This window comes from Apodemus sylvaticus, chromosome 18 (assembly GCF_947179515.1).
Source record: "Apodemus sylvaticus chromosome 18, mApoSyl1.1, whole genome shotgun sequence".
NCBI lineage: Eukaryota > Metazoa > Chordata > Mammalia > Rodentia > Muridae > Apodemus > Apodemus sylvaticus.
The window spans coordinates 54,455,397-54,480,054 of NC_067489.1; positions in this window are offsets into that span (position 1 = coordinate 54,455,397).

The following is a 24,658-nucleotide window of genomic DNA, read 5'->3' on the forward strand; positions in this document are numbered from 1 at the left end:
GTCATCAAAAGAGTCTATGAGGGACACTTCTTGCTGGTCAAAGGAAAAATACAACAAGAAGAACTCTCAATTCTGAACATCTATGCTCCAAATGCAAGGGCACCCTCTTTCATAAAAGAAACTTTATTAAAACTCAAAGCACACATTGCACCTAACACAATAATTGTGGGTGACTTCAACACTGCACTTTCCTCAATGGACCGATCAGGAAAACAGAAACTAAACAAGGACACAATGAAACTAATTGAAGCTTTGGACCAATTAGATTTAACAGATATATATATAGAACATTCTATCCTAAAACAAAAGAATATACCTTTTTTTCAGCACCTCATGGTACCTTCTCCAAAATTGACCATATAATTGGTCACAAGACAGACCTCAACAAATATAAGAAGATCGAACTAATCCCATGCCTCCTATCTGATCACTATGGAGTAAAAGTGGTCTTCAATAGCAACAGAAACAATAGAAAACCGACATACACGTGAAAATTGAACAATACTCTACTCAATGATACCTTGGTCAAGGAAGAAATAAAGAAAGAAATTAAAGACTTTTTAGAACACAATGAAAATGAAAACACAACATACCCAAATCTATGGGACACAATGAAAGCAGTGCTAAGAGGAAAACTCATAGCCCTGAGTGCCTCCAAAAAGAAAATGGAGAGAGCATACATTACCAGCTTAATGACACACCTGAAAGCCCTAGAACAAAAAGAAGCTATTTCACCCAGGAGGAGTAGAAGGCAGGAAATCATCAAACTCAGGGCCGAAATCAATCAAGTAGAAACAAAGAGAACCATACAAAAAATCAACAAAACCAGGAGCTGGTTCTTTGAGAAAATCAACAAGATAGATAAACCCTTAGCCAGCCTGACCAAAGGGCACAGAGAAAGTATCCAAATTAACAAACTTAGAAATGAAAAGGGAGATATAACAATGGAAACTGAGGAAATCCAAAAAATCATCAGATCCTACTACAAGAGCCTGTCCTCAACACAACTGGAGAATCTGGAGGAAATGGACAATTTCCTTGACAGATACCAAATACCAAAATTAAATCAGGACCAACTAGACCATCTAAACAGTCCCATAAAGCCTAAAGAAATAGAAGGAGTCATAGAAAGTCTTCCAACCAAAAAAAGCACAGGACCAGATGGTTTCAGTGCAGAATTCTACCAGACCTTCAAAGAAGAGTTAACACCAATACTCTTCAAACTATTCCACAAAATAGAAACAGAAGGAACACTACCCAGTTCCTTCTACGAAGCCACAATTACGCTGATACCAAAGCCACACAAAGATCCAACAAAGAAAGAGAACTTCAGACCAATTTCCCTTATGAACATCGATGCAAAAATACTCAATAAAATTCTTGCCAACCGAATCCAAGAACACATCAAAACGATCATCCACCATGATCAAGTAGGCTTTATCCTGGGAATGCAGGGTTGGTTCAATATATGGAAATCCATCAATACAATCCACTACATAAACAAACTCAAAGAAAAAAACCACATGGTCATTTCATTGGATGCAGAAAAAGCATTTGACAAAATTCAGCATCCTTTCATGCTTAAAGTCTTGGAGAGAACAGGAATTCAAGGCCCATACCTAAACATAGTAAAAGCAATATACAGCAAACCGGTAGCCAGCATCAAACTAAATGGAGAGAAACTTGAAGCAATCCCACTGAAATCAGGGACCAGACAAGGCTGCCCCCTTTCTCCTTATCTTTTCAATATTGTACTTGAGGTACTAGCTCGGGCAATTCGACAACATAAGGAGGTCAAAGGGATACAAATTGGAAAGGAGGAAGTCAAACTATCATTATTTGCAGACATGATAGTCTACCTAAGTGACCCAAAAAACTCCACTAGAGAGCTCCTACAGTTGATAAACAACTTCAGCAAAGTGGCAGGTTATAAAATCAACTCAAGCAAATCAGTGGCCTTCCTATACTCAAAGGATAAGCAGGCTGAGAAAGAAATTAGGGAAATGACCCCCTTCACAATAGCCACAAACAGTATAAAGTATCTTGGGGTGACTCTTACCAAACATGTGAAAGATCTGTATGACAAGAACTTCGAGACTCTGAAGAAGGAAATGGAAGAAGACCTCAAAAAATGGGAAAACCTCCCATGCTCGTGGATCGGTAGAATCAATATAGTTAAAATGGCCATTTTGCCTAAAGCACTATACAGATTCAATGCAATACCCATCAAAATCCCAACTCAATTCTTCACAGAGTTAGAAAGAGCAATTATCAAATTCATCTGGAACAACAAAAAACCCAGGATAGCTAAAACTATTCTCAGCAACAAAAGAAAATCTGGGGGAATCAGTATCCCTGACCTCAAGCAATACTAAGAGCAATAGTGTTAAAAACTGCATGGTATTGGTACAGTGACAGGCAGGAGGATCAATGGAACAGGATTGATCCATTGATCAATTTCTGGAAAGCCATTTCTGGAAGATCCAGAAATGAACCCACACACCTATGGCCACTTGATCCTCGACAAAGAGGCTGAAAACATCCAATGGAAAAAAGATAGCATTTTCAACAAATGGTGCTGGTTCAACTGGAGGTCAGCATGCAGAAGAATGCGAATTGATCCATCCTTGTCTCCTTGTACTAAGCTCAAATCCAAATGGATCAAGGACCTCCACATAAAGCCAGACACTCTGAAGCTAATAGAAAAGAAACTGGGGAAGACCCTTGAGGACATCGGTACAGGGAGAAAGTTTCTGAACAGAACACCAATAGCGTATGCTCTAAGAGCAAGAATTGACAAATGGGACCTCATAAGGTTACAGAGTTTCTGTAAGGCAAAGGACACCATCAAGAGGACAGATCGGCAACCAACAAATTGGGAAAAGATCTTCACCAATCCTACATCAGATAGAGGGCTAATATCCAATATATATAAAGAACTCAAGAAGTTAGACTCCAGAAAACCGAACAACCCTATTAAAAAATGGGGTACAGAGTTAAACAAAGAATTCTCACCTGAAGAACTTCGGATGGCGGAGAAGCATCTTAAAAAATGCTCAACTTCATTAGTCATTAGGGAAATGCAAATCAAAACAACCCTAAAATTTCATCTTACACCAGTCAGAATGGCTAAGATTAAAAATTCAGGAGACAGCAGGTGTTGGAGAGGGTGTGGAGAAAGAGGAACACTCCTCCACTGCTGGTGGGGTTGCAAATTGGTACAACCACTCTGGAAATCAGTCTGGCGGTTCCTCCGAAAACTGGGCACCTCACTTCCAGAAGATCCTGCTATACCACTCCTGGGCTTATACCCAGAGGATTCCCCACCATGTAATAAGGATACATGTTCTACTATGTTCATAGCAGCCCTATTTATAATTGCCAGATGCTGGAAAGAACCCAGGTATCCCTCAACAGAAGAGTGGATGCAAAAAATGTGGTATATCTACACAATGGAGTACTATTCAGCCATTAGAAACAATGAATTCATGAAATTCTTAGGCAAATGGATGGAGCTAGAGAACATCATACTAAGTGAGGTAACCCAGACTCAAAAGGTGAATCATGGCATGTACTCACTAATAAGTGGTTATTAACCTAGAAAACTGGAATACCCAAAACATAATCCATACATCAAATGAGATACAAGAAGAAAGGAGGAGTGGGCCCTGGTTCTGGAAAGACTCAGTGAAACAGTATTTGGCAAAACCAGAACGGGGAACTGGGAAGGGGTGGGAGGGAGGACAGGGGAAGAGAAGGGGGTTTACGGGACTTTCGGGGAGTGGGGGGGGCTAGAAAAGGGGAAATCATTTGAAATGTAAATAAATTATATCGAATAAAAAAATTTAAAAAAATGTATCCATCGATGCTCAGCCTGAATGAAGAAGGAGCTCACTGCTGAACTATTTGTTACTGGTGGACTCAAGAATAAGAAATTGTTATCTTTTACGTTCTATACCCACTGATGACTCTACAAGTCTCAAACAGATGGTTCAAATCCAGGGGTCACACAGATGGCCCTGGTTCAACTAGATGGGTCACACAACAATACCAAAATACATGATTCTGGGAAAGGAACTAACTGGTAAGGATTATGTCAAGAATTCACAGAGATTGAAGGGAGATAAGAGGAAAGAATAATCAAAATACACTGTTTACTTGTATGAAATCATCAAACAAAAATAATTAATAGAAAAGAAAAATGTTTAAAAGAAAAATCTTTCACACTATTTGGCAACATGAAGTTTCGTGTGTGTCAAAGTAGAATCTCTTTGTAAAGTGGGGATATCATACTCCCACTCAAGTACTCTGAGGTAGCCGCTTAACAGTGGTGGCTCTCCACAGAAAACAGATTAGAGAAAATATAACTGATTTCTGCCTGTGTTACGTATTTGATGTCCGAGGACACTAAAGCACAAATTTGTGATATAATTTATTAAGGTCACTGAGATGGCTATTGTTGGCTGTCAACTTGACTATATCTGCAATAAACTACAATCCAGAAATGGAGGGCACACCCATGATCCAGATCTTGAGGCACACCTTTAATCTAGTCTACACCTAGTGCTGAAAGACTGTATAAGAACAATGGAAAAAAGAAGGTTCACTCTTTGCCTTCACCTCGCTAGCACATCTATTCCTTCTCTGGATTGGAACCTACATCTTTGGGATACCAGCATATACAGAAGTCCAGCTGAGACACCCAGCTTTGTGAGACTGAACAACTACTAGATTCATATATACATATGCATACATGTGTGTGTGTGTGTGTGTGTGTGTGTGTGTGTGTGTGTGTGAATGACAGACACTATCCTTGACACTAGCATGTACTGGCCCTGTGTTCAGACTTTACCGCTGCCCAATCAATATTCACCATTATTCCCCTTGCTTGTTTTTCTGTTGTTTTTGAAAACTTGGGCATTTTCCTTCTCAGGGCCAAAATGCTAAAATCTGAAAAAGAAGAAACACAGATCTCAGCCATCCTTAGCTACTTAAATGGAAGCAGCACTGGCAGGAAAATGTAAAATAAAATATGCCAAAACCTGAACTTTAGATTGAACCCTGGACTCCAAAAGCCTTCAATCTGCCGCTCAAATAATTGCTAGTAAAACCTCAGTCCTTCAGTCCATCTGCCAGCTGACCATGGCAGTAGCTCAAGCTATAAAGTAGAGAGGAGGCAAAGGACAGGAAAACTAATATGAAAATCCAACAGCCTGCTTCTAGGTAATTGAGAGGTGACCATAAATACCTAAGCTGTCTGATTACACAGCAAATTTGGTCCTCGAATACAAATGTTTGTTAGAAAACAGTTTTGTTTTATGAAATTTCTGTTTTCAATAGCTTGAAGTTTGTTTTACAGAATTATTTTCAGATTTTTAGGCTAGTAGGAGAATGTGAGCAATGATAAGGCCCAGCACACACACACACACACACACACACACACACAATTTCATCTGGGCCCAGGGCTTTGTGGTCATGGCAATGAATGAATCCTTGAAAAGGTACGTGTTAGTTATTCTGTGAAGAAACTCCTAGTCCATCTCCTGCCCCAAGAATCAGATTCCATAGTACACTTCTTTTCCCTCATTAAAATTAAACTTCTGTTAAAGGGCAGCAACATATTTAAACTACTCGAAACTCTCATAATACTGAACACCAAACACTTGACATTCACAAAAGCACTGTTCCCAAAATCTCTAATGCTCAAGTTGTGGGATGTAATTTGATGGTAAAAGCAAATTTAGACTTGGCTTACAAGTGTGCTTTCAGTCCTTCTGAGAGCTGACATTAAGGGAGATGGAGAAGTTCATATGAAAGTCTGTATTTCTGGATTCTCTTGAAAGGAAACCATGGCAAGGCCGCCCGCATTCCTCCCTGGCACCCATCTGCTTGATCGCTGGAAGACTGTGTTCTTAAACAAGCACAGGCCACCAGTTCACCACACTCACCACCAAACCATTCTTCTCATTTGCAGCTAGTTCATGGACCAATTAGACATGTGAGTTCATGACCCCAGCACAAAAATATCTAATTACTCCATAAAATGACAGTAGTCATAAATAGTAAATAAAGACAGCTGAGTTGTTGATGCCATCTTCCTATAAATGTTCAGCACTAACAATAGGTTCATGCATGCACCATGGCTACATTATATCAAATCTACAATTGTACTTCAGAGAAATTACTTTAAGGATTATTTTGCATGAACTGCTCTCCTATTTTCAAAATTGCACATCATAAATCCATGTTGAGTTAGACCCATCTGTAGTCGATGAGGTTTTCTTAAAGACGAGACATGCAGGATTTAAAGCAAGGAATATCTAGCTTAACATGAAATATCTCAGTGAATTATACTAGAAATACCATGTTCTGTGAAGTATAGAAGTACAGTTCACCACCAGTGGAGTCCAAACTAGCTGAATCTTTCTCATATGCCTTATTATCATTCATCAACCAAGACGACTGAATAGGAACTGTTCTTGGGATAATGGTTGTTGGGACAACATGTGTTTCAACAAGCCTTGTAGATGATTCTGGTGCCCATCAAAGTTTGAGAATTCCTGATTCAGAGCATTCCAACTAGTGGTCATCATGCCCAGGACAGTGCCCAGAGTGTTCAGATCCTCACTCACCCTCAATGCACCATCATTAGCATTAAGCTGATTCATTCCTGGCCAAAAATATATGTTTCCAACTTGTCCCCAGAAACAGCAGGCAGGCTTGAGTCTCAATCTGTGCTTCCTAACCCTACTCCATGTTGGCAACTTAGCCAAAGAGTTTCTCTACCATCTGAATATATCCTTCACAGCCAATAGTCATTCAAACAAGGACCATGATGCTGCCCGTGAAGTGTGCATCATATAGCCCAAGGAAATGAGAAACAACCAAGCATTCATCAGTGATAGGGACCAGAGTTGAGTAAAGACAGAAGAAATAACTAGTGATGATCCTAATTTAGCAAAGAGAGTGTAAATACCTGTGCCTATTGGGAGCTGGGAATCCATGTAGCATTGGCTATTCTATCTGCATGAGGAGTACGCCAAAGATGCAGGTGTATTCCCAACATGTGGGCTTACTTTTAATTATTTTTCCCCAACTTTGGAGCTTTTCTCTCTTTTTTATTATTCAATATATTTTTTATTTACATTTCAAATGATTTCCCCTTTTCTGGCTCCCCACTCCTTGAAAGTCCCATAAGCCCTCTTCCCTCCCCCTATTCCCCCCATCCAACCGTTCCCAATTCCCTGTTCTGGTATTTCCCTATACTGCTGCATTGGTTCTGGAAAGACTCAGTGCAGCAGTATAGGGGAATTATTTTTTTCTTATAACTATGTAAAGAAAATGAAATGAATTTCCTTTCACCTATATAGACATACTCACATGCTATGTAATATATCCAGGACAGCACACAAATACCCTTATCATGCCATGGCAAAAAAAGAAAGAAAGAAGTAAGCATATTCTGAGTTTTACATTTTTATTAAATACTATTTAAACTACATCATGACTCTTCTATAAATTTTTGAACATTTTAATTCATTATCCCACAATCTAAGCTCTTAACACATCGTGTCTGATTTATCATTTATTTATCTATACTGTGTATTCCGGGGTGTTTTTGTCTGAATTGTAAATTGGCAGCCAAACATAAGATGCAACTAGGAAAATAAGGCAGTGCACTCAATGCTTTGTTGAATTTTAGTGCAAATGAAGGCATCCTTTCAGGCATAGCATCCTCACAAGCTCACAGCATCCCTCTCAGACACAGGAAACGCTCACCATGAGCGTGGGATCACAATAACCATAATCTACAGGGATATTTTATTTCTTCCAAAGGCAAGTAACTGATGCTAAATGCTATATAATTGACGCTACACCATTTTCTCCATGGTAATCCAACAGTGCCATCTAGACATTTAAAAATCTGTTTTAGTTAGCATATAAAATGATGGGCTTCAGTATGGCATTTTTATATATGTACATATTTTTTCTTTATTCTCTCCTCTGTCACCCAGTTTCTTCCTGCTTCATGATATTCACTATTTTACTTTAATGTCTTACTCAGTTTCTAACACTCCATTCAACATTATGAAAACAAAAATATTTTCAGGCTAGAGAGATTGCTTAGTGGTTAACACAACTGAGTAATAAATTGTCCAGAGGACCTGGGTTTCACTACCAACCCTGACATGGCAGCTCACAACTGTTTATAACTCCAGTTCTAAAGGATCCTATGACTATTTCTGGCCTCCATGAAGACCAGAACACATGATACACAGACATACATAGAGACAAAATATTCATACAAATAAAATATTAAAATATATTCAAATGGATGAGCCAATGGTTAACAATGTTTCTGAATAATTAGCTTTTCTTTGAATATCTACATAATCAGCACTTTAAAAATTATTACAGTTAATTAACCCTGAGGACTGGGGGAAATAGCTCAGTCAGTAAACTCTTGAGGATTTCAGATCTCTAGAATCCATGTAAAGAAAAAAAAAGAACCTGATCAAAGTTACATGTGAGAAATTACATGCATGGGGAAGACTGGCAAATATTTATAGTTCATTGACCAGGAGTCTAGCCTTATTGATGAGGATGAGCTTCAGGTTTAGTGAGAGATCTTCTCAAAAAATAAACTAATGACTGAAGAAGACACCCAACACCAACTTCTGGTCTCCATCATCATATATGTGCATGCCCACCTACACACAGACAAGCCCTTATACATATACACACAAACTATATGTGCACACACACCACGCCAAAAAAAGAGAGAACTCATCCTACAAAATATGAATACTCTGATGATCACAGATTTATAAAAATCTGTCACTGCTACACACTATTTCAGGAACTTCTAGAAGCAAACATTCTCGGGGAAAAATTTCTTTTCCCTCAGGCTCCTCCCTTTCCTATTCCTCTGCACTTTCTAAACTCCAGGTACTTTTTCAGGCTACAGTGACATACATACATTTCTAATTCTTTCAAGGCTACTTAAAAGTAGCCTTCCAATGAGATAGCTATATTTTTAAAAGGTGTTCTATGAAGTAAAATGCAACCTTCAGAGAAATGATTATTTAATGATCAAATTTTGATGCTGCCAGACAGTTGTAGACATCTTTAAAAGGAACCTATCAGACCACACGCTTGATTCCTCTACCAGAGCCAACCCTGTGATTAAAACTGTGTGGAACACATCCTGTGACAGCACCAGTGACATCAGCTGTGCAGCATCAGCTGTCACGTGAGAAGTTCTCTTTCCTTTACTTCCTTTAAACTACAGAATTATCACACTCATGGGACTGATGACTCCTAAGAGCTGAACTAGACGGCTTAAAGTATGATGTCTCTCTCACCCTCATCTCTTTGAATAGTCACACAGAGGAAAATGCTGCATTTTCCAGGGTATCCTTCCAGTAAACTAGCTGTGGTGTTTTTAAACATTCTATGAAATAAAACTCAACAGTGAAAGGAATAATTATATAATACAAGCCTGCTAGCTGCTTGTGTAAGCAAATCTTGCTCCGTTGACTTTTTCTTCATGACTTCTGTAGAGTTTCTGATATTGCCATGCCTCAGTGAGCAGTTCAGAGGCACAGCATGATAGTAGCGCCTATCTGTTGAGAATCTCTGCAGATTTATCCCTGTTTGTTGATATTAGCAAACTTGTGGGTCAACTGCTGTCCTATCAATTGAACTTTTAAGCTCTTCCTTAAATAAAGACACTAAGGGTACCATAAATGAGATACACTGGCTTTTCTTAACAGTCTATGGTGTGCCATTCTGGGAGTCTTGTAGGTCTTTTCTGCTAGCATCTCTAATACCACTGTCCTGAGAACTCACACAATGGATGCCCTGAGTACTGCCAGCATGGCTGCCATCTTGAGGACTGTCCAAGAAGAGTGCTGATTTCCCTCCTTTTCCATGTTGGAAATAACGATGGGGATTACAGCTGTATATGGAAGATACATCTGTATGTCCCACCATTTCTCTTACTGCTAATGCAGTCAGAGTAACTGAGGTAGCCTAGAATCTCAGGGTCACAGAATCCCCTCTCCCTTGATAGACCTCAGTGACATACTAGCTCCAGGAGCATATGCTGTACTGAAGCACTTGGGTCAGTCAGTGCAGAAGCCCTGGGTGATACTTACCCTTGCTGCCCAGACAGAAGCCAAGTCTTAGCACACAGAGCCATGGTCCTTTCTGACTGCCAAACCCAAACCTAGACACATCTGTATGAACTTGCAGCAGAAACTAAATCCTGCTGGCACCACTATCTCTTAAAGGACACATTAAAAACTGGACTTGCCTTGAGCGAATCTGGATCTAACACCTGGCAAGGGCATTTAGGCAACCAACTCTGAGTACACAGTTATATGGCTCAACCTAAAACCAGTATGATAATTTGCTGAGCAGATGTGTCTTTTATTATGGTTTACCTTAGCTAACTTTAAAAATACTCCCCTTCATCTGAAAGGTGCTGGGAGAAGGTGATAGAATCTGGCATTGTTTTCTATTTTCCCTTTTCAGCCTTGATTTTTCTCTTTCAAATATAAGATATTCTTACTGGCCTCTGGGCCTTTGCAAGTGTTGTTTCCGCTAAGAACCTTCTCAGCTTTTTATTATCTTCCAGTATGTTTCAAATTAAATGTCACCCACATGCCCACCCTCACAAGCAATGGTTCTCAACCTTCCCAATGCTAAACCCCATTGATAAACCTCATGTTTGTAGTGATCTGCCCAACCATAAAATTATTTTGTTGCTTGTTCGTAACTCTAATTTTACTGCTGTTATGAGTCATAATGTGATACGTGACACACATTATGAATAGTCACGACCCACAGGTTGAAAACAACTGTTTAAAACTTACTGTGGCTCCATAAGGTTTCTTTGATAACTGTCCCTGCTGTCCATTTTCAAAGTAACTTGCCCCTTCAATTATGCTTCATCGTCTAATGCAAGCCCCATTATTGTATTATAGTATATGTCTGCCCAGACATAGGAGGACACTGCTATCCTTATGTCTAGCGTTCCTACTACATGCAGACAAGATTTACTCCAAAGCTCTCTTGTCTTTCAATAAGACTTTAATTTAAAAACTGAAAGTCTGAAACTGTTATAGGAAAATGTTGTATTTAGAGACAAGGACTTTCTAAATGTGTGGTTCCTGGATTTTTATATAGCTACATGAAGCCATATGTGTATATATGTCTACATATGTGTATATGTGTGTATATATGACATGAAAACAAAACTGTCTAGGGAAACAAAAGGAACTGGCAGAAAAGAAGAAGGCAACATCGGGAGATGTGCTTAATACACAATGTACAAATTAATAAAAAATGCTCTTGTGTAACATAGTACTATATATAACGAATACATAAAATGAAATAAAATGTCCTAAAAGAGAGGGGGAAAGTCATTGAATAAATGAATAAGAGAATCACTAAAAGGAAAGTTTGAACATTTCCTTTAAATAGTAAAAGAAAGGAGATTACCCCTGCACAAATATGGCTGGGCATGCGTACCCGTAGGTTATATACTTGAAACCTGCCAGGAAGACAAAGAAACAGAAAACTGCAACTCATAAAGGAGCCATTCACCAGAATGACAAATATTGATAAACTATGCCATAGGGCTGTAAATCAGATGTCTTTTTTTTCACAACTGGAAGCTTTGTTTACAGGACAGCTTACAAAAATACTTCCAGTGGGTAAAGTTATTCTCCAAGTTAGGCCACTTTCTTTATAAACAAGTTTCTCCTAATGGGATCCTTTCTGACTACCCTATTAGTTGCAGAAATTAGCCAATTAGATACATAGCATCAGACAAAACTGATCAGACATGACCAAAGTGGGGTCAGGATAAAAAAAAATACATGCTTGGGAGCCTTCATGAACAAACATAAACTGTGAAACATTGGCCAAAGAACAATCCAAAATAAATTTTAAATGAGCACAGCTCTACAAGAGAAATCCTTTGTAATGCTTTCCAGGACACTTAACTTTTGAACATTACACATAGAAAATATTATATGGAGGAAAACGTCACCTTATGAGCCTTTCCATAAGGCCTTTTCTGTTTTAATGAATGTCATATACAAGGAAATGGTCTCTATAACAAAGCCTCACTGAACACTATTGCTGGGATAGATCAGTTGCTTTGGATTTTCCACTTCAATCTTGGGAGAAACACATTCTAAATATCTTTAGCAAGTCATGCACAGGGTATTTTCTTCTCTGTGTGGGATTTATTTCAAAAGTCGCAGCCAGGCTGACATTCATGGCATTCATTGGGCTAACTGAAGGGAAACAAATTGGCCGGGAACCAAAGGAATGATAAGGACATGTCTATTCAATTATTTGTAAGCACTAAAAATTAGGGGCCATAGGAATTTGTTCAGTTTTCAACAATTTGGCATTTAAAACTACCCGGATGAGGTCAAGGAGAAATGGTAGGCTAAGAAAAATGTGAATTAATGAAGAGTGTGGTATATCATTAAGCTTATGAATAAAGATTCTGTCTTGCTTAAAGCAGGTCCCACTGATCAGACAATGTTGACAGAAGTAAAAATAACTTGTCTCTTTATGGAAAAGTGTGGTTGGTGCCTGCCTCTTTCACTATGCTAATGACTGTCAGTTGCATGTATTTTGATATTCATTTTTACAGCATTGGACCCAGGCTGAGAAAGTTCCCATGGAATACCAACGACTTCCTGCATCAAAAAGTACAAATTCACACAAATATACATTAAAAAATAATCCAGCTTCCCACATTGGCAGTTAACAGGCATCATGATTTTTAACAACGTTGGCATACACCATGTATAATAACAGCTTGAAATAATAGTTGCAATCAATTGTTCTGTTTAATAGGTCTAGACTGTGGCAAATTAATAATTCTTCTAGATGGCACGACATCTCTTCTGCCTGGAAGCAAGATGGGAAAAAGACAAAAGCATATTTCTTGGGATTTTTTTGAACAGGAGAAGAAGCTAACTTATGAGGGTTCATTCAAAAGCAAAACGTGTTCTCCACTCAAAAAAACTGAAAGCAAGAAGTCAGGAAGAAATTCCTGAGCAGTTGGAGTGATGGCAATATTCCTGCCTCTACACCAGTTACCTATTTGACAGCTACTATTAGGAAAGAGAGGAAGACACAGCGCTGGAACCAATCCTATCCCACGTTTTACCACAACCAGCAATCACTAATATCCTAGATACCAGATTAGAAATTACTAGATTAATAGTATTACTAAGTCACTGTTTTGCTGAACACAAATGAAAGTATCCATACCTAAACCCTTGAGTTGTACAAAGCTTAGCGCACTGTTACGTTCAAAAGTAACATTGTTCTGCCTTCCAAACGAGAGCTATGGTTTGTGCGTGGTTAGAGTCTGATAAACTGTCAAAGAAAACGGTGTGACTTTTATTGTGCGTATGTGGGACATCTCTTTATGGCGCAGCAATGTGTGCATGATAGAATACAGAAAAAACTAACATGACTAATTTTTAAATGTATGTCACAAAACGTCTATAAGTTGACTATTCTGTTGCTATTCAGGTTTTTAAACAGGAATGGCAGACAAATCAGGAAATTCTTAACTAGACATTTTTCCCCCTTCTAATTTGGAGAAACATTTTGCTGAGACAATAGCAACCATCAACAACCATTTAAAACATTTACATTGGAAAACAAAACATGAGGGTCAAAATGTGAAATAAACACATTGTGTTCAAAAAGTAAAGTAGAGATGCTCGTGATAAATTATCCTCAATATGTCATAAAGTGTTTAATCATAGGCATAAGTCTCTTGGACTTTACAACTTCCTAAGGCATCTAGAAAGCAGTTTCTACACTGTGTAGTACAGTTTCTTAACCTGTGGGTTGTCAGCCACTGGGAGTCCTTCAAACTTTTCACAGGGGTTGCCTATCAGATATCCTGCAAATCAGATATTTACATCACGATCATAACAGTAGCAAAATTACAATTATGAAGTAGCTTTGAAAATAATATTGCAGTTGGGAATCACCACAACATGAGGAACTGGTTTAAGGATTGCAGTCTTAGAAAGACTGAGCAGCACCCTGAAGTACATCACCTGCACAATAACTAAGGAAACGTTTCTATTTCTTGTGATTCTCTCCCAGTTTATTGAAATGTCTTACTGGTTACATATCTCACCTGTAATTTCTCGCAACACAGAAAATATTTTTTCATTAGATTTTAAATTTATTGCTAAGTGCCATCTTAAAACAAAACAAAAACAAAAACATTGTCATTATCTTTAACTATGGCTATTGATAGCCAACCAAATGGAGAGCACACATTCAAATATAAATTAATAATTAATTTTCTACAATTTCATTATTATTTGAGAAGCTTCCCAATATTTTGAAGCCCAGTCAGACTAAATATAACCACTTTCTTATTCTTAAAAAGTTAAAATTTGAATTCTTAATTCAAGAGAGAAGTATTGTTTTCTTTGTTTTTAACTATATTACAGGGCCATCCACCTGATTAACAGGTTTGGAACAATTTACATTACAGGTACTTTTTGACTTCTCTGTACACATTAGCACTTTGAAAGTCCATATTGTCTTTGGTAAATATTAGTCCTTACTACCTTTCAGTACATTATAGAAATTATTCTATTTTTTCCTATATTTACTGCTCTGTTTTCAAAATACCAATTATTGTTACTTCCTTGAACTTTTCAGTGCTTATATATATATTTTTTCCTTTGGTACTTATGACATTTTCTTACTGTTGCTTATTTGTTTTGACACGGGGTTTTCTTACATAGCCCAGGCTGGCTTAGAGATTGTAATTCCCTTGCCTTGGTCTTGAAGTTATAAGAGTGCTCATTTCCAGACTCATTTCATGTGAGTCTAATCAAGAATGTGTTTACAGTTATGAATATCTTCCACTTGCCAAAACCAATCATAAACACTGGTTGAAGAATCCATAACAGCATTTCAATAGCGGCAAGTCGCTTTACCTTTGAAATTAGACTATCTCGGCCTCTGTCAGAATTTTGAAAAATAGTGCTTAAAATGAAATATCAATCCTCTGCCATGTTTATCACATGGAAAATCATAATCGCTGCTTTGAATCGGATGGCGACTTGTTAGAAACAGCCTCAGTCATGTCCGGATATGACAGCCATTTTCCAAAGCCATCATCCAATAAACAGAAGAACGCTCCAAAGACGTTCGCCTCTCACAGCCAGCTTTCAGATTTTATGAATACAGTTCTCCTCAACGTCTAATGAGTGGGCCAAAGTTACGTTTGCTGCCTCTGAATCAGGACTTTGATATGAACCACTTTCCCTTCCGTTTTGTCACTTTAATGGATGGTGACAGTTTTATTTCACAGAAAATCTGATATCACAAGTTTGATCTGACTGGTTCCAGCCTGAATTGGTTGAAAATAGCTTCCTTACTTCATCTTTCACTTGAAAACCGAGTTCGGAGCACCCTGCTTGTGAGTTTTCTGTGGCTTCCATTTTCCAGTTGTTTACATTTGAAACATTCATCACAACGTTTCTTTCTATTTTTTAGTATTTGTTCCTTTTTTTATTCCAATTTTGAATTTTGTATTTTTATTATGATTTCAAATTGAATACATTCTTGATGATCTGAAGCTGGAATGAGCAAACTTTATCTACCATAAAAGATCAAGAGTTATTTTCAGCCTTAGGAGCCAGCTAGTCTGCAACTCTAAGGTTGTGAAATAAAACTAGTATTAGGACTAATCATAAAAACGCAGACAGACATGGATCCTGATGAGAATATTTGTAGCATCAATGACAAGACCACATTTCATCTGCAGATAATCACTTCTGACTTCTCATCTAAATAAAAAAAGAAAACATTGTTTTCTAAGAGTAAGATTAATTAATTAATTAATTAATGTAAATACAAGTTAAGCTCTCTAGTCTGAAAGTTAATCAAAATATTCAATATTTAATCAGCCATGGATGTAAATCTCTATGTAAGGTTTCCTGTATTTCATTTAGGCCTGATATTTCAAAATTCCAAAATAAGATTGAGTATTTAATATTGGAAGAGGCTCTTTAACCCTCATATACAACTATTGTGAGTAACTCCCTAGTTTAAGATTCATGGCCTCCAGATATAGAAATTAGAACACATGCACATGAGTCAGATAAAGCTACAGCTTAATTTATAAACAATAAAATTTATTTTTCACACTTCTGAAGGCTGGAAGTTCTACATTGAGGTATGTTCATTTTTCTTCCTGCCCTCTTACACACGATTACCTGATTTTAATTTTCTCTCTTGTCCCTCTTGCCAGTCCCTCCACAGATTCTTCCCCCTCCATATTCACTCTCTTTCTATCTCTCATTAGAAAAAAACAGGCTGCAGGTGGATCCCTGAGTTTGAGACCAGCCTGTTCTACAAAGCAAGTTCTAGGACAGCCAGAGCTACACAGAGAAACCCAGTCTCAAAAACAAAACAAAAGGTTTCATGAATGACCTCAAGTCATAATATTTAAGGAAGAAGTATTTAAATAGAGCTTTATCCTAGGGGTAAATTTATTGGATTGTACCCATTTTAAAATTACTTTTATGTATCCTCAAATATAGTCTGGAAATGTTAAGGGTTGAATTTGTTAAGTTTTTGATTTCAGAATAAAAATTTGAATTAATTTTTGCAAACAAAATTCACAAAAGAAAATATTAAAAGATTCTTCTGTTTGTCTTGAGATTGGAATGTAACAAAAAAATCTGGAGCATCCAGAGATAACCAAGTTCTGGTTACTGTTCTCTAGCTGTGTGTGTTTTATATTTTCCTATGCACTCATTTCCTCTTGTAGAATGTCAAGTTAACTATTTATGAAGTTTAGTATTTTGTAGTGCCTCAAGAGTTCCAAGGAAACACTGAGGGTTCTAACAACGTCCACTCTTCCACCAGAGTAGTGCTTAATCTTAATCTGTATCCACTAGGAATACCAACTCTTTATCAAGCTTTATTAGAGAAATAATTCTATGGGGGAAAGATTGAAATAGCTTGGCTTAGAAAATAAATGTTAAACTTCTTTTTAAACCATTAACTTATAGGTTAAAATTACAATTTAAACTAGTACTTAAGGATTTAGGATTGTCACTAACAGACCAGAGAATCCACTTGGGCTAATTTAAATGAAAAATGAATTGAATTTGTCAGTAACTTGCATGGTTTACGAACTTCTTGGGAAGAAGAGAGAATAGAACTTACAAACTATGAAGCCAAGCATGACCCACAAATCCACACATCAAGATGTTCCATGTAGAATCCACTGCCAATAACATTAGGCATATACACTGCAGCTCACACTACAAGCTCCAGGCAGTAGCCACTAAGACACTGACCACTATGGCCAACATACTCATTTGCAATTACATACATACATACATACATACATATATACATACATACTATGGCTCCCTCCTGACCATACTTGCAAAGATTTTCATATTCTGAACCAGAGGACATATAGATACTATCTAATTTGTGCAGTATTTATAAGGAGGGATAGGTGATCAAGTTTCCAACCTGCTTTCTTTTAGGAATAAGAATCACAGGGCAGAACATTCTTACTAAACATATGGAGTGTGTTCAACAGGTATTAAGTACACACACATATATGTATGTATACACATGTCTACCAACGTACATAAGGACATTCATACATGCACAGAAACATGCAAAAGCAAAATGTTAAACAACAGACGCACCGGTTCACTTCTCATTTTCTTCAAAGATATTTGGCTAACTGCTAAAATAATATACAAAATAGGCCATGCCTCTGTCTCATAAATGTGTATTCCAAAGCAACAGGCAATAAACAATCAAAATGTCACATGCTGACTAGTTTAAAACAAATGTAGCAGATTGAAAAGAGCAAGGCTGATTAGTGAAGGGAGCAGAGCTGTTCAGGCAGAGTCACCAAGAAGGCTAAGAGGGCTGCACTTTAGCAAAACCCTCAAAGTGGTAAGACACATCAAATACACTCTATGGCAAGAGCGTTTGTGTGATCCCAACGAAGCTGTTCATGGTGGGTCCATAACTAGCTTAAGGATGGGAAATGTACATTAGGAAGACCAAGCACAGAGGATGTTAACATCTTGCGTATGTCTCAGAACCGGCAGCACAGACTGAGAATGCAAGGTGTGAAAATTCCATGAGGTAGACAAATGCATTCTATGGACTGATCAGGCACACACTGACCCTGTAAGAGAATGCGCAAAATCCAGAGTCAAGTAGTATATTATTTCCAAACTTTACATTCCCATGTTATTGATAAAGAGTCACTTACTACTGCAATTAACTCACTATAAACAGTTAAAAAGATCAGGATCTCTCCACAGTAGCCAGTTGATGACTTTCTAAGGTAGAACAGACAGCTCAAAGCCTGCCTCTAGCTTAATGTCATTCAAGTTTATATAATACTTCATTTACATCCCGATGTCATCTGCTCAGTCTACCAAGTATTACGTCCAGCTATGGACTTCAAAGATCACCTGGAGTTGAATGACAACAGAAAGGACAGGATCTTTAATAAAGACAATATGGATTATTAAATATGCTTACAAAGAATAAAGAACCTAGGTATACAAATCCTGAGGGATCACTCTTGCCTTCCTTCATCTCTTCTGTTCTCTCCATTGGATTCATTTCTGTTTGTTTTTCTTTTGTCTCTTGTTTTTATGTCATAAAATGATAGACAACAACAAAATCCTCATATCTCCTAATACAAAAGTCTAGTGAAACTGATTCTCAAAAATGGACCCTGAAATGTATAAATACACCTACTCTTCCTAGATTTCCTGAAAATACACTTGATGACAAGCGTGTTTGTGTGATCTAAACTAAGCTGTTCATGGTGTGCCCATTACTAGCTTAAGGGTGGAAAATGAACATTAGGAAGACCAGTCATTGAGGGGGTTAAGCTTTTAAATTTGTGAATCTCTGGGAAAGGTGAGGACTGGAGATGAAACATAGTCCTGTGGCCCATGATTTGTCAGTCTTGAATATGTGATAAGATTCCAATAAATCTCTAGACACCAAAGCTTGGGTGCATTTCTTAGAATGGGTATACTAGTGTGGTGCTGAGAGAACTACTTCTTGACTTTGTAAGGACACCCCAGCAGTTTCTCTATCTCACTTGAGAGCAGTCTTGTGGAGAATTGAGACCATTTACCCCTGGAGTCTGTGCTGACTCTAGGTTGGTAATACCAAAGCTGAATTTCAGTTTTCCAATTAGAAAAAGAACAAAATAGACTCTGACTACACCCACTAATCAATGAAACTGAAAATTATTTAATAAAATTAGACCAACTTGTATAGCCTTTCCATTCTGAATCAGTCTGTCAACTTTAAAAACATGGTGGCAGACAGCATCACAGGGTTCAAAGCTTTAATAATTACCTCAGTTATTTTACTCTAAAGTCTAGGCAGGACTACAGATGTCTCCACTGCTTCTATAAGCTTCATGTCATCATTCATGCTGCTGGAAAAGACACAGAATGTTCAACCTATAAATTTAAAACCATTTAAAATTGACAAGTATTATATTTTTCAAGTGTATCAAAAATATTAAAATAGTTTTTTAAATATGAATTTGGTCCTGTAAACAACCAGCTGTAGATGTCATGCATATCAGTAGAAATTATTCGCATTTTTCTCAAGTATATGTTTTCATTGACACCACAAATAAGCACCATGCTACACACAGTTCTAAGAATAAATATCCAGTTTATTATGTCTCTACATGTGCAAGAAAAAGCAGTAGTTCCACAAGTGGCCCGTTGATATACTAAAATCTGCATACAAAGAGCTAAAAGGATAAGGGCAAACAGTCTAGGTGCACAGCAAGGGACACACAAGAAAGGCCTCTCAGCCTTGTTACTTAATGCCTGCCAAAGTTTTCCCAACCCCTCCAAATATGTCCTAGATCTCTAAGAATTATTGTAGACATTGGTACACTCATTCTTAACCTTTTTGAAGTGATTACCCAACTCATCTCCCTTCTCCAGTAAATTATGCAAGAATTAAAAACATAGAGCGTCTGCTGTTTATTCATCAAAATCAACCCAATGTCCAGAGAAGAGCAAAACAAAATAAATGTCTGTTACACCCACATTGTTTGATGGTATTTTTTTGCAAGTGGCCTAAACTCCCTGGGTGTTGGTATGCTCGGGAGTAAATGAAAGTAATTATAATTCTTACTTCACAAGAATGCTATGAGGACTAAATGCCCCATCAATGCTGTGGGTGATAATGGAGCCCCAGTCAGCAATCATAATTCACTGATTACAAACCACCAACCTCAAAGCCGGTTATTTATAGGAGGAGAAATTGTAGGAGGATATTTCACAAGAGGTCTAGGTCACTGCTCTCAAAATAAGCAGCAAATAACTGAAACTTACTGATAACACACAAACACACACACACACAGACACACACACACATATATATATATATATGCACCACAAACACATCACACACACCACACATATATGCACCACAAACACACACATCACACACACATACACACACCACATATACACACCAAACACACACACCACATACACACACACCACATATACACACCACACATACATACCACCTGCACATACACATAAGCACATACAAACACACACACCACAGACACATACCACACACACGCACACACACACAGGCACACACAAACACACACACACCACATATACATAGCACACACACACCACATATACATACCACACATACATAACACACACACACATCTGTTTGGTCATGTACTAGGTATTAGTATTTATGATTTTCGTTATATGTTAAGTAACGTACACATTCAATTGTTCACCTTAACATTCATTGGGTTTTAAAAAGTCATCAGCATCAAGCATTAGTAGTCAAATAATGTAGCTTTTGCTTATTGAAGTAGAGGGAGAAGTTCAAGTTCATCAGATGGAATTTATTTGTCTTTGTTATTGGGTTGATTGATTGGTAAGGGGATGAGTGTGGAGTTGGATTTGGGCCTTTTTGAGACAGGGCATCATGTAGCTCAGGCAGACCTTGAATTTAGTATGCAGTTGAGGCTGGCATTAAACTTTTGTTGCTCAGCCTCTGAAGTGCTGAGATTACAGGCATACACCTCAGCACCAAATCTCTCAATTTAGGTTTAAAAATAGAGATTTTTGTCACTAGCCAACTATCAAATTAATTTGACATAAATATTTAACTGACGTGAACTTTTTATTCCATAATTAGAAGTCACATTGATATGAAGACATTTTTGGAGGTTTGTGAATTCAAGTTGATTGGGGAGGAGGGAGAGCCAATCAAAAACATTATTCCAAATTGTCCTTGGTATATTTAAACGTACAATGAACTCTTTGCAACCAAATCATTAAAAGGAGTTTTGGTGGAAATAAACAATCGTGCGCACGCACACACACACACACACACACACACACACACACATTAATTTGTTACCTAAATCACATGTTCTATCCTTAACTGGGATTATAATTCTAAATCTTTGCTCAAATTAATTTCTTTTAAAAAAAATCATTGACTAGAGTCTACATATTTCTCATCCAAAGTAAATGCAGAATTTACTGGTGGTGATCACAATTCTGGCATCCCATGGAGGTATGCCAAGCATGCTGTGCCTTCAATTAGAGGGAGCCAGCATTCATTTTGTGATATATGAATTTCACCAGGGGAACTCAGAACCTCTCGGTCACTTACAAATCGCATTTATATTCCCACGTGGTTTTATTAAAGGCAGCAGCACTGCTCCCCTTTAGGACTTGTCATACGATGTTTTATTTTTATATTTCACTTCACTGATTTGCATCAGAGTTTCCTACCTAGGCTCCAGACTCTATGATTGCATTCATAAACATGCATACAATAAGCATGTGAAATCACATTTCCTTTTTGGACGCATTAGCAAAATTCCATTGGTCTGTTATTTTTTAAACTGTTAGGTTTTCCACATTGAACACAGACTTGGGTTACAGTTACCTTCTATAACTGTTCATCAAAATAATATTTTAAGTTGTGAATAATATTATTCCAATTTATCCTCTGCCTGAGGGTTTAAACTAAACCCACCCAGACAGTTCTACAATAAACTTAAAAGAATATTAGAGAATATGAAAGTTAAAGGAAATTTTTAGAGATTTTTTCAGCCTCGCCTCATTTTTTCAAAGAATAAAATGATACTTTAAAAATATTGAAAAAATACAAGTTTTAAAAACTATTGAAGGTGCAAGAGAGCAAGTGTGGCTGAAAATATGCATTCATGGGCAAACTGTTGAGATTCAGGGCTGACTGGAGCACATCCCCTCTGTGAGACTGGGTGGAGCACATCTCCCCTGTGCCTCAGTTTCCATATCTGTAAAACTATATATAGCCTACTCCAAACAGTCTTTGTGAGATTAAAAGAACATTTCCAAGGATGCCAGTTTGTTTTAATTCCTGTGATTTGGATGAGGTTGACAATCACCTTAAGGACCTGTAAGTTCTAAAGAGGAATCATCAAGTAGCCCTTTCCTCTCTCTCTCTCTCTCTCTCTCTCTCTCTCTCTCTCTCTCTCTCTCTCTCTCTCTCTCAGGGGAAACTGCCTTCAGACACATCACCCAACCCATCTCCCACAATTGTTTGGATCCTTCATTTGTAAAATTCTATATTCAAGCAGGATGTCCTAAGCTTACAAGCAGAAATCTATCTATTTCAAGTTCTAACATTTGAAGTTTGTGATTTCCACTTTGTCTGTGGCTTTATTTTCATTCATCATTTAATTGAAACATGGTTCTATAACCAATATCATTTGATTTAGACACACACACACATACACACACACACACACACACAATGGAATGCAATTCAGCTCTAAAAATAAGGAAAATATTCTATTATTGCAATAATGTATGGGAACCAAGAAGTTATTATTTTAAGTTGAAGAAAAGCAGTAAGAGAAAAAAAACTGTAGACTCTGAACAAAAAGCAATCAGACTCTTAAAAGTAAAGAGGAGAATTGTGCTTACCAAAGGCCTGGTAGAGAGTGAGTGGAGAGATGTTGGCCAACTACTACAGAGGGACAGGGCAAATGCACACTAGGACTTTGAGATAATGAACATGTTAATTTTCTTAAGTCAATCATAATATACACTATGCATATGCCATGGCATCAATTTTTACCCCATAAATATATAATTATAATTTATCAAGAAAAATAATAAGCTGTAGAGATATCAGTAAAGTAGTTGTTATACAACCTTAAGGACTTGAGTTTGGATCCCCAGGGGAAAGAAGGGGCTACCACACAGTCCTGTAATACCAGATCTGGAGATGCAGAAATAGGGGCATCCCTGGATCTTACTTTCCAGATAGTCTTGACAAACTGATGAACTCCAGGATCAGTAAGAGACTTTGTCTCAAAAAGTAAGATGGAGCAGCAGCTGTCTCAGACAAATACACACACCCATAACCAAACAGAGGGTGGAGCTTTCAGATTCTTACTGAAGAATAGGAAGAAGGATTGCAGTCCCAAAAGCTGATAGGAACTCCACAGAAAAACCAACAGATCAGCTAACCTAGATCCTTGGGACTCTCAGAGACTGAACTACCAGTTAAAGAACATGCACAGCCTGGACCTAGGCCTCCCCACAAGGATGTAGCAGATGTTCAGCTTGACCTTCATGTGGGTCCTAAACAAGTGGAGCACGGATGTCCGGAAAGCTTTTGCCTGTCTGTGGGGTGTGTTCTACTAGATGGGCTGCCTTGTCTGGTCTCAGTGGGAGAAGATTGTGGGGGAAGGGGACACTCAGGGCCCCCCCCCAGACCCCCTACCCACCCTGAGGAAAAGGAGAAGAGGGAGGGGAAATAATTGTGGGATGACATGACCGATCAGAAGGTGTCAGTGAGCAGATTGTAAAAAAAATGAATAAGTAAAAAAGAAATTGACACACAGCTGTCTGTACACTGATTATGCCAGGGAAGAACTGAACTGCAGGGAATGCTTTGGCTCCTGGGTTTGGAGGCAAAACCATCATTTTCTCTCCAGTGACTGTGCAGACGGGTACAACCAGGAGTGCAGGGAACACAGGAGTGGCAGAGCACCTGGGACAGGGTCTTTCCAAACTATCTCTGAACCCAGGAGCTGGACTGAGCCACAGCCCTCTGTGCCAGGAGAGAACTGGTCTCCCAGGGGTTCTGAGGCAGGCTTCCAGGCCCACAGGAGGGACAAGCTCCAGCCAGAGACCAACTAACAGCAGAGAGAACCAGATGGTGAAAGGCAAACACAAGAACGTTACCAACAGGAATCAAGGCAACATGGCAGCATCTGAACCCAGTTCTCCTACAACAGCAAGTCCTGGATACCGCCAACACACCAGAAAAGTAAGAATTGGATTTAAAATCACAGCTCATGATACTGATAGAGGGCTTTAAGAAGGACATAAATAATTCCCTTAAAGTAATACAGAACACAGATAAATGGGCAGAAAGGCTTAAAGAATTATGGGAAAGCACAACCAAACAGGTGAAGGAATTGAACAAAAGCATCCAGAATCTAAAAATGGAGGTAGAAACATTAAAGAAATCACAAAGGAAAACAACTCTGGACATA